Source organism: Neomonachus schauinslandi, chromosome 13 (genome assembly GCF_002201575.2).
Source record: "Neomonachus schauinslandi chromosome 13, ASM220157v2, whole genome shotgun sequence".
Lineage (NCBI taxonomy): Eukaryota > Metazoa > Chordata > Mammalia > Carnivora > Phocidae > Neomonachus > Neomonachus schauinslandi.
Window position 1 is genome coordinate 50,069,094 of NC_058415.1, and position 14,757 is coordinate 50,083,850.

General features: G+C 36.1%; 1 pseudogene; it reads left to right on the forward strand.

Moving 5' to 3' along the window:
• The first annotated feature begins 12,090 nt into the window (after positions 1-12,090).
• LOC110572655 overlaps positions 12,091-14,757 on the forward strand; it is an 87,265-nt pseudogene continuing 84,598 nt past the window's right edge.

Genomic DNA, 14,757 nt, shown 5'->3' on the forward strand with positions numbered 1-14,757 from the left:
CTTGTTGGCTACATTAATTGATTAATGTAAGCATCATTGTATAGTAGGTGCTCAAAAAAATGCATTAAATTTTTTTAGTTCAAAAATTTTATTATTCACCCCATATTTCAGACACTTCTAATTTAAGCTTCCTTGAGATTTTATAGGAGGAAATTGGAATAAATTTCATTTGAGAACGTACTGTTTGTATCTCTAAGTAATTTGAAGTCTTTCCCAAGCCCTCCAACTGCTTAGTAAAAAAATTTAAGACATGCTACTGTTAATTGCTTGTTCTGTGGTGTTTGTTACTTGGGGTGAATCTACATTTACGACAGGTACAGCCTTTTTATCTAAATTATTCTGTCGGTAACAACTCATTAATGAGTTACTTGAATAAATTAGTCATTTACTTATCCCATATTGACCCTTCAATTTAGTGAAATAATCAAAACTAGCACATGTAAATTCAACCATTAATTTAACTCAAACTATCCAAGAGAAGATGGATTTGTTAAAAAGATAGGGTTGTTAGGGATCGATGCTTTGGACAAAGAGTGAAGCTACTATAAGCAACTCCGGAACTATCAATCAATGCTTAAGGTAAAAACATATTTAACTAAGTAGACTTTTTTGCTCATTAAAGTATGTGCTACATTTGTATTATTTGTTTCCTCTGTACCAAAGAGAACTAGTAAAATAGTTGCAATGGCTACTGCATCGTGAAAACTGACTACCAGGTAACTACTCAATTCGTTGGAAGATTAATGAATGAATGTTTTGTGTATCCATATTAAAAATTCCTGCTAATAGATTCCAGGATATTAAAATAGATGCTAGTCTCTCCTGGGTATCCATTATTGCAGTTGTTTAAAAAAATTTTTTTCAAAATTGTTCTTAATATACAGCTCTGAGATTAGGCATTCCACTCTGGATAATTTGAGCAATAAAACAGAGGTTAGTAGTATAAGCTTTTTTAGAGTTTGACAGACTTGGTTTCAGATTCTGGCTCTGCCATTTATTTAATATGTAAATTTGGTCATGTTATTTAATCTCTTTGTGCCCATTTCGTCACTAGTCAAATAGCAAAAATACCTTATCTAACTCACAGGACTGTTCTGGACATTATGTAAGATAGTATGGATAAAGAAATTATACAGTGCCTGGCACATGTTAAGTATTCTATAAGTAACTTTCAAAATACCAACAGAAGAGAGCAAAACTTAAAGCAACTATACAGGACAGGTAAGTAGTCAGGATGTACTTAATACACAATAATGACTTGAATATCAAACAGGTTATCCCTTCAAGTTTGAGATTTTCTGTCTTTCAGATAGATTAAGCCTTGTCATTTAAGTTTACAAATTAGTATGCAGGTAGTAAGATTTTTTTTCAAATAAAATGTACAACATTCAGAAACCAAGTATCTGAAACAATTTGGTAATGTATTTTTCAATATGAAAAAATAAAATCTGTATTTCAAGTTTATCTAAAATGAGTACTATCAGTAGCACTAAAATCAAGAATACCTGTTACCTGTACCGCTTTTGCATATAACATGCACAAGAAGTAAGCCAGGAAATGACAAGTGGAGCTGTTATTAAAAGTAACATGTGTTCCCAACTGGGCTATTCTCTCTGTAACATAAAAAAAAAGGATTTCAAAATTCAGCATCCAGCTCAGTAGTGTTCAGTGTATTTTCCTATTGGTTCTCTCCCTATCAATTAATTTGCCAAGTCATCTGAATCAAGGCCATGCCCAAGGTAAAGCACCAGATAAAGAGGCTAGAGTAGGAATAGCCTCTCTAGCTCTTCTCTTTTCATGCCTGTGTCCACCTTTTCAACCCATGCTGCAATATCATTATTCACTTTGATTTTTCAATACTATTTGACAGAATCCTTTTTTCCTCCTACCTAGGAAATCTCCTTTTGCTTACTGTTTTGTTTGGTTTTGATTGTTTTTTTGCTTTGTCAAAAATCAATTGCACCCACATTCAAAGCACCTGTCTTTTACAAAGATTCTCTGGTATAAACAACAGAGCCACCCTAATAATATAATCACTAAAGGTCCTTGTAATCCTGAGCAAAGAGGATTATGGCTGTTCACCAGAGGAGCTCGAACAAGAGGGGGAGCTTGGAACCCCAAAGGGCCAGGGAATCCACAAGAGTAAGCATCTGTGGGATAGTTAACATTTCTCTCTCCAAATAAGCATCTATTATGTGCATGCAATTTGAACACCAGAAACACCCGTGCAAGCTCTTTGAAAAACCAGAAAAGCTGGTTTGGGGGAGCCATCTCAGACCTTCCACCACTTTAACTGGAAACTGGTAACTACTCACAAATAGTTGACTTCAATGAGTTAACTCCTAGCTCAAATGGGTTAACAATGTGAAATTTAAGGCAGGACTGTGCATATGTGAAGCTCATCTGTCTTTCAACTACAGAGCCATACCTCGGGGGGTAGGGGGGGGGTCTCACTATGGTAGCAGTGGCTTTACCCAAATTATACCATAACAACAACGATCCCTTCAAGTCAGGCAAACTACAAATCTATCCCAATGTGGGGAGGAGAAATGTGTTCAAAGGTTTATTGGACTGAATTGAATACTTTGGTAACAAAAGTTACATCCACAACCCTTTGCAGACAGGGGTTGTTTTTACTGCGGAGTACACTCAATTCCAAAAGAAACACAAAGTTTTTGAATGAAAGAACATTACAAAGGAACTGCGTCAAAGAACAAGACCTCAAGACTGTGGTGTATTAGGAACATTATCGTGAATTAGTGATTTTTAAACTAAAATAGAGGGAAAAAGTATTTGCCCTAAATCTTTCTGGCTGGGAAAACACTCATGATGATTCAGTAAATTCCAGGGTGCACCTCATTTGCTACCAGGGGTTAAATAACTAGAGCCATAACTCAACTCTGTTGTCAAATGGCTCTCTTCTAGGGCCCACATGGCAGGAAAAAGTAGGAGAAAGTCATTCTAGATATCAGTATAAAAATAAAATCTTTTTTCTAAAATCCTGATTTCTTTATTGAATAATATAAAATTAGGTTATTAAATAAGATTTCTCACTCAGTGATTGTAATGTCCATTGGTGAATGCTGTGACCACTTTTGAACCTAACCTTCCTCTTAATAAAACTTATATAACACTGCTCACATGTTCATTACTCAATGAAGATCTATAGATCCATATTATTTGTGCTATGGTAAACCTGGGTGTTGGGTTTAATATTTGTCAAAATGTTAATGATCTAACATGTAAGATTATGATTTTTTAAATAAACTCTTCCAGATAAATACAGACCTTCCACAGCTAAGAGAAAAAGATTACTCACCCTCTTCCCCTCAAAAAAAAAAAAATTAAAGTACCAATTAAATTATTTCTTGACTCCTTTAAAATCTTTGTAAGAAAATTCTTATATTTTTTCTAGGATTTCAAACTTTACTTAAGAGGCTAAAAGAAAAAAAAAAAACAGTTGCTATTGCTTCATTTTTCTATTCGAGATTATTGTCAGGGATGAACTTCACCTTAAAAGGTTCAAAGAGTTTAAAGACCAATTGTTCAGAAATATCAATACGAGAAACATCCACTTTCATGCATTAGCACCTGATTTAACGAGCAAGACTAGAAAGGAGCAGGCAGAGTGGTCAGGTGACAGATTGGGAGTCCAAAAACTAAAGAAGCATAAATGGGGTACAACAGATTCTTCCTATCTCTATATATTAAACTAGAAGGTAACAAGACAGCAGTGAAGGATGTGTGAAAAATCACTAGGTGCAACCCGAAGAGCGGAGACAAAAATGCTGACAGACTGGAAATGGCAAGAATAGATGGATGGGACACAGTGACAAGATGAGCTTGCATGGTGGGCTTTTTTTAGTGCACAACTTATTTATTTTATGGCTGTATTAGTAATACAATTGAAATGCTATGATCTGATTATATCCTTGAGTATTCAGATTACATTTCTTTTATTAGAAGCAATAAACCAAGTCCTTTTTTTAAAATCCTTTTTTTTTTTATTCAATAAAGAAGAGAGCTAAATGCACATGGGGAGAAAATAAGAGCATTTCACTCAGGGTTGCTATTTGGAGAATATCCAGAAGATTAAGTTATAGCATTGGGAATTTATGGTTTCCGGAACTTTAGAAGCTTATTTCATGGCTGCATTTCATCCCTTGGATTGATGTGCACTTTTAAAAAGTGTTCTGCTACCTACATTAGCTCTCTCTATAATGAAGGATCCATGCATAGAAGCTCACAACAACTAAGTCGAAGTACCTGCTGCAATTTGCTGAGTTTGTAAGTAAATTTATTCCTTTTCTGTTCGGCTCAAGGACCAATATCCTCCATTCTTTTCAACACCCAACCTATTCGCTCCAGGATTCAAAAATAATGAATTTAGTTTCCACTTTTAAACTTTTGCTGTACTATTTTCATAATATATATGAATATTAAAGGTTTTAAAATAAATGGATAAATTAGGAGCAGGAAATAGCTTATTTAGTCCAGTGATATTTCCAAAGCACCAGACTCAAGAGATGGGAGATTATAACACTAGCATTGCTGTTGATGTGGTACTTATATTTTGCAATCTATTTATAACTGTTGTTTTACTGCTGTTATTCCTCTAAGGTAAGCTACTATTAGACTCAGTCTTTCTAGTCTTCCTCTGAATACATGGATGACAGTGGTGGAAATAACCATCATATTAGAACAAGACATCCAAATGCTTTATTTTTCAATTTGGAGAAATAAATGGAACAACAATTTTATTCAACAGTGAGGCACTTAAAACATCTCTTTCATTTTAAAACTAGACATGGCTATATTTTGGACAAAAGTGTAAAATTTGAATAATTCTAAAAGACAAAGCACAACATCAAAGAAGTAGTTTTGAGAACATTTTATCTTCTAGGCTCCTAAAATATGCCTTCTCTCTCCTCTGCCTTCAGAAATGTCCTGGGACAAAAGTTGGACAAGCACTGGCCTGAAGGATTCTTAAGAAACCCAGCAAGACAGGCCGTATTAACTTTGGGACCGTCTGTTCCACGGGTACACCAACAGGAAAATGTTACTTGAAAGTGACTCTGTACTAGTTACTCAGCATTTAGACCAGGTTTTCACCATTACTCTCATATTCCTTAACAGAAACATGCTAGACTACTCAGCTCCCTTTCAACTCCAATCTGTGATCTTGTCTTTCCAACTCAATCTGTTATCACAATAGCCCTAAAGTGTAGATAAAATTACTTTCATTGTACTGAGGATACTGAGAATCAGCAATGCAACTGGCAGAATGTCATACAACGGATCAGTGGCATGACCCCCAAGTTTCCGTCTTCACTATGCCACATGGCATGGTTACCATCCACAGATGTGGAGAAGCAGGAATTGATACTGCTTTGTCAGTTAAGGACTCAGGATTTGCAAGGTTGGGGGGGTGCGGATTGTCCTCATGCAAAACAGGAGGCCAATTAGTGCCCTGAGTTCAGAGGCCCAACATTTTCTCTCCACGGACTCTTTCAAAGAAAAAGGACAGGAAGGTGAGTAGGGTGGGAATGAAGCAACTCAGAGTTCCTGACTTTTCATTGTCATGTCTTTAGATTGGATTTTGAATTCCTTAAAAATGAAAATGCTTGGTAAGGGACAGACAGGCTTCTGAGAGATTATTAGTCGTGTGTGTACTATGAATGAATTTCCAATTCTTTTCTAAGAGCAAATTTTGACAAAAAGAGAACCTGATTCACAGTACCCCCAACTGCAGCACTCCGATCTCAACATGTACCACCCTTCTTGATTACGTCTACTGCAGTGACAGCACAAGGTATGTTTCTGTGACTAGTAGCTCAAGGATGGTCTGAGAATTAGATTCTTTGGCTGCAAGCAACACAGATGTCCTTGAGCTGGAACGTGATTCACAAAACGGGATTTCATTATTGTAAGAATCCGGGGTATCTGGGGAAATCCTCAGGAGTAGCATGAACCAACTCCTCATGGGCTACAGATAACCCAGCAAGCCCTCTGTCTCTGTTCCTCTTTGCTCTGTTAAATTGTTTCATTCTTCTTCCTCAGGGCAGACTGGCTTTTTCCATTTCTTAGTTTATGTAGAGAACATCACTACTGTCAATAGTTCTCCAGCATACATCTCTTCCATTCCAAATTCAGCCACGCACTAGAATATATTGACAATGAAATCTCTTGGACTCGATTCCATACTACTAGCCCCTCTTGAGTCATGTGAAGCCATAGGGCAAGATCACATGACGGTGCCAAGCTGCTATTCTTATAATCATGTGAGTGACAGGAGAGGAGGAAGGAGTTACCAGATAAGAGAAAAACATTGAGATATGGGAACCCAACCCAATTGGGGCTCACTCTGGAAGGTAAATATTCTCCAGTGAAACTTGGGTAATTTATGGTTCAGATTTTTTTTTCCCCAGTAGACTCCAAAAGCAGGATTTTATTACTCAGATGGTTAGGCTGCAACACAGTTCCCCAAACTATCTCTAGAGAACATTGATGTTGTAGTTGTATTGAATTCATCTACATACTTCTTTCTAAAATGATTTTGAGGCAGCTTATTTAAAAAAATATAACTCTTTAATATGGACACGGCTATAGAACATTGGAAATATGTGTCCAAATTCGCTATTAGTCTTGATACTAAACATGCTCTTAACACCTTAGTCTCTAGAGATTCCTAGAGACTTATTTGTCTAACATAGGAGAAAGGCACTCCAAACAGAGCTATTTGGGACATGTGATGCACTATTTTATCTGTCAAAGAACTTGTTCTCTATATATATAATTTACAGGAAGACAGGAGAAACCTTTTCCATGCTTGGTAAGAATAAGTATCCTTGCACAACTGAGTTCACAAAAGAATTCTACTTGCAAAATTTTTAGTTTCATGGTGAAAAGGCTATAGAATCCTATCATGAGTACACGTAGTGCCAGCAAGTGCTTGGGTCTGCTTACTTTCATTCATTTATTCATTCATTTACTCAAGTATTTACTGAGCACATCTACTCAGAACCAAGCAACATCATGTGAATAAGAGAATGAGTAAGACACTGCCTCTGATCTGAAAATACTGACCGTTTACTAAAACAAGACAATATGTCTGATGCTATGATAGGTGGAAGCACAAAGAACCAAGAGAGTATCAAGAAGAGGACTGGCCAGGATGATTCAAAGAAGGCTTGCCTCAGAGGAGTCTTCTTGGTGGTCTAAAAAGCAAAGAAGAAAGGGCAAGAGTTTTTGGAAGATGTACAACAACTTTAAATTACTAGTACAGTGAGAGAATAAGAAAAACTGAAGGGACTGGGTGAGTATTTAAATATGGCTACAGTATAGGGTTTGAGAAAAGACAGTTAATAACTGTGAGAAATGAGGTTGTCTACTAAAGCCTTATTTGTAAAAAATGGTCATCCCATTAGCGATTATATATAAGGCACACACTATTTAGAATAAATACATATATTCTCTTAGAGATCCCACGGGGATCATGTGTACTGAAAATCTGGACACTCTACTTTCCTGTCTTGGCCAGTGTTTCCCAAATACTCAAGACCCTTACTTGCAACAGGGTCCCTGACTCCACACCCCTGGACTCCACACAAGACTTTAACCACTAGTACCAACTGTGTTCTCAATGACGTAATTATAGGAACTGAATTTTTCTCAACAGCAAGTCTTTTTGGAATCAATTCTTCCTAGGCTCCCAAGACACCTAACAGCCTTGTCACTTTAGAATATGGTATGAATGAATTTGAGTAATGTTATGACACGGGAGTACTTCTCAAATTTCTCCACAAATGGGTATTACCCTGTTCATTCCTCCAGCATATATCATAGCAGCCCTCAGACCCTATCACTACTCCCTCCCCTTGACCTGCTCATAGCTTCTTCTAGACTCCATCCCTTCTTAAAATTCTTCTTCAGTCTAACTTCTGAATCAACAAACGCATCAACACCCTTATGAAGCTCAAGACTCTTCAAGAAACACTTCAGTTCATCCAAAAATTCCATGACTATAGAATCTTCTGTACCTCAGTAGCCCAAGTTATTCCCTATCATGTCCCACAAAATGCTTTTATATCCACCATTTTCAGGCCCAGGTCCAGGTCATCCTTCATGAACATTCAGTAATTATACGTATTAAAATCAATTCATTTTCATATTTTGTTTACTAAAGATAGTCCATCTCTTCTTAAATAGTGTTCTACCAATTGGGTCCTCTAATCATCGTAATTAACTTCAATATTAAATTGACATCCTTCTAGCTAAAATGAAAGAGACCTGACATTTTCTTTAACCTGAGTTAAGTCATCATTAGGAACAATAAAGTATCTATCAGAACTCTTCAAATGCAGAACATGACTCAAGTTCCCTCTCTTTGTTAATGTGAAGGCTTCCAGGCTAAAAGATCCCTTTGAGATCTGCTGTATGACATGCAGGAATTCCACAGTCCTCACAATTGAAGGGTATAAAAGTTTACAAAGAAAGCTAAGTCATCTCTTTCCCACTTTTAGAGAGGACATAGGAAATAACACTGAATCCACAAAGATTTAGGATATACCATTAGTTTATTAAATATTGTTATATCCTCTTGTTTCTGTCCATGAGTGAGAGCTATCAAGTCTATCCCTAGAGAATTTTCAAACCAAAATAGTGTACATATCTCAGATTGTTTATTCAGATTAAACTCTACCCTCACCTTGGAGATAGGCTGTTCAATTATATCAGGGTTACAGCTCTATCTTTTTCAGGCTTTTGGGTATTCATTAGACTTGGTTGCCATTTTACTCCCTTTTTCCTCTCTCACCTTCAATTTCTTCATCCTCTACCATGTAAGAACACTGGCAGAGAAGTAGTATATAAAGTTCTAAAAGCGTCTTGCTCCTAACATTTAAAATACCATCTTCATTAAAAAGCATATACCACACATTGGTATGTCTTGGAGATCATGTCAGAACTCTTACCAACCTGGAGATTGAGATGTATTGTCTCAAAGATATTCAAGCATTTATCACATCAGGAAAAATTATCTCAGAGGGAAAATGTCTAGAAAACATACTTCGAGCTTAAGCTGACTCCCTAAATTATTTTTAAAATTCTAATTATTGAGAGAAATGTTACATTTTGAAGTCTGAAAATCTTTCCAAATACAGAGAAACAAACTACCATCTTACCTTATCTTTTTTTTCATCAGGAGTCAACTCATTTCAGCACGATATGCACATGCATTGTTCAGCATTGTTCATTTTACTTTACAAGGGAAGACCTTCAAATATATCCTTAAGGATCATTGGCAAGCATAAAAAATCATCAGGTTCAGATCTAATGAGCTAACACTAGCTTCAGTTAAACAGAAACTTACCAAGAAGAAAATAAAACTAGACTTTTGCCAGAAAGAAGCTATATCATAAGAACATGAAATAAATGATAGAAACAAAATGCCTATGAGATATATCTGAGAAAAAAAGTGTAGAAGTTTGAAAGCAACAAAGAACACTTTCTTTGAACAAATTTATGAACAATTTGTAGCCCTTCAGCATTTTCCAAAATGACAAGGAATAATCTGACAGAGGCCTGGAAGATTATTTGCAAAAATCTGGTGCTTATCCTATATACTGAGAAGTCCATTTTAAGAAAACACATTTGCTATTACTAGTATCAAGATTCCTTCAAATAACTTGTTAGAGTAAAATCTGTTTAAAATGCTTCCATTTAAAATATGTAAATATTAGAATGCATTGGGTTTGTGGTGTTTTTTATTTCCCCCCTTGGGTTTACAGGAACAGGTTCATTATACGCTAATACCATAAGTTGTCCACACTGATTATAATGCCTTTATAAAATTAAAGGAAGGCAAGGAGAGCAGCTAACATTTATACATTACTAAGTGCTTTGGTAAGTAGTTCACCTACATAATTTCATTTGATCCTCCAACAATTCAACAGGTAGAGTTTACTGTACCTATTTTACAACTAGAAATTTGATGTTCAGAGAAATTAAGTAGTCCAAGAACCCTCAGCTACCCAGCAGTAGAGTCTGAAATTAAACTTTAAAGCTAAATCTATACAACTCTAAAGCTAATTCCACTATGTCATACTGACTTCAAATTTCTTCAGATTTTACCAAGAATAATTACAGAAATGTGCAAAAAAGTAACAATAACCACAGAGCCTATAAATCTAAACAAAAATTCCTGTTTGAATCATACTATGATCAAACTATATAACTGCTTCATAAATTCCATTTTAAATGTAAAAGAACAAAGGACTCTTGATTTTCTGTTGCTGATTTATACTATTTTTATTGTTTTGCATATTCTTGCCATCTAGCTTAGTATAAGGAAAGGTATATATAAATAAAGTACTTTTTTGCAACATGGAGTATAAATTAAGGACATATAGATTGTACTTCAATATAGAAAACTTCTAGAGAAAATCTAAATTATTCTTTGGAGCTACTTTTTTGTTTTACATTTTTTTAAAAGCCACTAAAAGCTAGGGAAAATATCTTTGTGTGTTCTAGAGGTTTTTTGTTGTAAGGGAATAATTGAGAGCACAAGTGCCTATTGCCTACTGAAGAGATCACCTTTGTTATTCTACTGGAATGAACAGGAATACTTTGATCAGAAATAATCCCCAAGTCTTCTGCACCCTTTTTGCTCCTATTTTTGATCATCGGGTCCAAAAATGAAAGATAATTTTTGTTTCAATTTTCTCTTGGCTAATTATATTTTCTTATACCTAATTATGCTTGAAATGAATTCAGATTATACTAAAGAATCATAAAAAATCCTAAATCATAAGAAATCATCCCAAAATGCTATCATTTTTTTTCCTCTATAGAAAATAGATCAGTGACATCTAAATGATGCAAAAATCCCAAAAGATTTAGAGATAATTTTCCCAGAGTTCACTTAATCCATTTCTGACCATGAGCACTCATTACAAAAAACATTTATTCAGACTAAGTAGAACTGAAAATATAGATTATCCTAAGTGAACAATTATGAGTCACATAGTAGACAACCAGATGTATTCAATATTTGTTATAGAGTCTAAAGCTGATAAAAACTTTAAATAAAAGTCACGCTTGAGGGAGAAAAAAAAACACACCTTCTACTTAATGTTATCTAGAAAGAAAATCAAAAGTTTACCTATTTACTGGGAGCAGCAATCATATGCTCTGCTGAGAAATAGTAATTAATTCCTAGGTTCTTTGCCCTTGTTCTACGGAAGGGATTACAACAATATGCTCTTTTAGTTGGTATTTTGGTCAGAATGTATGACCATAAAAAAAAAAAAAAAAAACCCTCACTTGTGAAAAACCTTTCAAAGAAGTTAATTCGTCTCTATGGGATATAACTAGGATAAAGCAAAACCAAAGCCATCTGTATTTAGTATAAAAAAGCTCACCAGCTGGAGTTGGAGCCTGGAGAAGAGCACAAGGAACAATCACGTGTGAATGGCTCCCCCCACTGCAGCGGCTGCACGCAGGGACTCGGCGGGGATGGCGCTGGAGACACGGGCCAGAAACCCAGCACCAAGAGCTGGCGAGTTATGTCCTGGATCACTTTGCGAGTGCAAGTGGCCCATGACCTATGCTACAGCCGCTATCTATGGGCGCTTCCAAGAGCAGAAGTTCCAGCTGAAGCTCCCGGCCTGGGGCACCGAGTGGACGCGGGGGCGGGGCAAAGCACACAACCTCAGCCTTCCCAAGAGCACGCTGCTGCAGTCCATCACCAACACTTGGGTCATCAGTGGCTTCTTTATGAAGAAAGGACATTAAGGAGTTGGCTGCCTACCTGGCCTCTTGACGTGGGACCCTGCAGAGACTCAACCCGGGCCATTTACGAAGTCACGCCTGGGGAATGCTCCCCCCTTCCCCAAGCCCTGTCTGCTCAAGTGCTCCTCATCTTCAAGGTGGGAGCTACCAAGGGCAAGGTCGCGTGGGTGTAGAAGTGGGTGTAGAAAGTGTTTACCCAGCGGCTGAAGCAAGTATGAGGAGCAGGTGGGGAAAAGGCAGCAGCCCTGGGAGACTGGTATAGCCTCCTCACCGCCTGGATGCCTGTGCCCTGCTCAAGAAATGGGTGACTGGGCACCACTGACCACCATCAAGTGTGGGAGACTGCAGAAGACTCTGGAGCCTGCCCTGAACCGGACCTTGCCCCAGCTCTATGGCAGCTTCATCCCTCCGGGTGACTGGAGTTATGCCAGGACACAGAGCCCAACCCCTAAAAAAATCTTAGTGTTTGAAAAAAATAAAAACAAAGACACCTGTATTCCAATTCAGTGACAACAGTAAGACCCAAACAATTGTTTCTTCTCTTTCACAGCCGAACATACAAGTTCAAAGGCATTTCTAATACAAAACTTCATTGCATTGGTTAAAGAAAATTTTTTGTTGTAATAGAAATGAGAGAGGAAGCAGAATTATCTTGTTATTGTCCAGCAGCTGTGGTCCCTACAGCTTGTACTCAATGGGTCTGCCAGATGCAGCTAACCACCTGTAACAGGTTTTTTTATGGCCTTTGAACTCTAGAATCAAGTTTAATCCTTCTAAAAATATATTCAAAAATGTTTTAAAAATACTTTTTAAAAAATATAAAAAGTCTATCAAAAAGGCTATATACTACAGGATTCCAACTACATGACATTGTGGAAAAGGGGAAACTATGAAGACAACAAAAAGATCAGTGGTCACCAGATTTGAGGGTGGGGAGAGGGATGACTAGGCAGAGCACAGAGTATTTTTAGGGCAATGAAAATACTCTGTATACCATAATGATGGATACATGTCCTTATACATTTATCCAAACTCACAGGATACACAACACCAAGAGTGAACCATAATGGAAACTGTGGACTTTGATTATGATGTGTCATTGTAGGTTCATCAATTGTAGCCAATGTACTACTCTTGTGGGGAAGGTTGATAATGGAGAAGGCTATGCATGAATTAGGGAAGGCGGTATATGGGAAGTCTCTGTACCTTCTCAATTTTGCTATATATCTAAAACTGCTCTAAAAATATTAAGTCTTAAAAAATTACATTAAAAAAAAAATTCAACCCAAATGTAATGCATATAGGGTCAGAGTTAAGAGCTCCTGGACTGAAACCACATCATCCTGAGCCCAGACCTCAGATCCAACAATTACTAGCTTTTTAATCTTACACAAACTCACTACCCTCTCTATACAGGAGTTTGGTATTTAGGAAAGTGGAGATCAAATGAGTGGTCATAAAAATTTAATACTATAGGGCATATGAAACACTTAATCCAGTGTGTGGCACAGAGTCGGTACTCAATAAATAATAGCAGGTTCAATTTAGGTTTGGTTCTTTCTTTCCAATACTATTTATGTGTGTGGGAGTGGGAGGCAGGGCACAAGAGAAAGTTGATACATATGTTCAACACAAGACAAGCAGTTTTTGAATCCTGATTCTTCTTCTGTGTTACCCATGCATTTGTAGAGCTATATTTAATTCTCATATACTTGCTTTTTAAGAAATTTTAGATGTTTTAATTTTTATCTTTTCCAAATTCTTGCCAGTTATTTCCGTTCTATCATTGAGAAGAGAGTTTAATGTTTCATCTAATCCACTTAACTATATTGTGTGGGAGGGAGAAGATTAATCCATTTTTGTACACATGATCTTTACATTGACTTTATTCTCTTTATTCTCTATATAGACCATGGGTGAAGAGGATAAAGGGTGAATTTAGGCAGAGTATTTAGCTGAAAACAATAATTTCTTACCTAAAAAATGATTTTTACTTCATTCAATAAATATTATCTGCAACTCTCTATCTCCATAAGCATGGAGTGATCAAAAGAAAAATTTTAAATTAAAGCACTTCTGTTAATCCAGAAATCTTAAAATATATGTTTATTGGTTGGAAAGATCCAGGATTTAGTGGTATTTAGCTAAAGAAAGCCAACTATAAATAGATATAATAAAAATATCTGCTATATCTGGAACAATCACAGTTATGAGTAGTCTTTTAAAATTCATTTGGACTTCATTTAGGCAGAACTTTAGATACTACAATTTTATAAGAGTAATGTAGCAATAATAGTAGTTAATGTTACTTCCTTAGTACATAAACAGCATTTTGTTAGATTTAAAATCTGAACATATGGAGTAGTTCACATTAAGAACAAGTTAGTCATTCATTTAACAAAATTCATAATCCAAGTCCTCCTCCTGAAGTCATGCAGTATATGCCATAACAACCAAAAGTGGATTTCATTTATTTTACCAAGATAGTATCTTATTCTGTTGCATTAATCACTAATCTGAAAAGGACAGAATTCTACATCTAACGTTATTGAGTAAGAGATTTTGCATTCTTCATTAGAAAGTAAAAATCACTTAATATTTCAGCTAGGATATGATATGATACAATTTTTTCCACTGTGTCAAACTGCTTATTTCCATGATTGAATGTCAAGGAACCAGTGGAAAAGAGTAAAGATATAATCCCCACAAGTTATGAGAAATCATAGATAAAGTCACTTTGAAAAAGAGAAAAAAAGTAAGAGATTTCTTGACATAGAGCAAATGGTAAATAGTTAAAAATTGAAACCATAGGAAATGCTTTCATTTATTCTTCTTTACTATGTCCTAGGTATAGTGCTTGGGGAATACATATTAGCTAGAGAGTTTAGATCCTTATTAGTATAACTGAAGTTGTATGGTAGATACCGATATTAAGATTTATTTAAAAGTTTCATGTTTAACCATCAC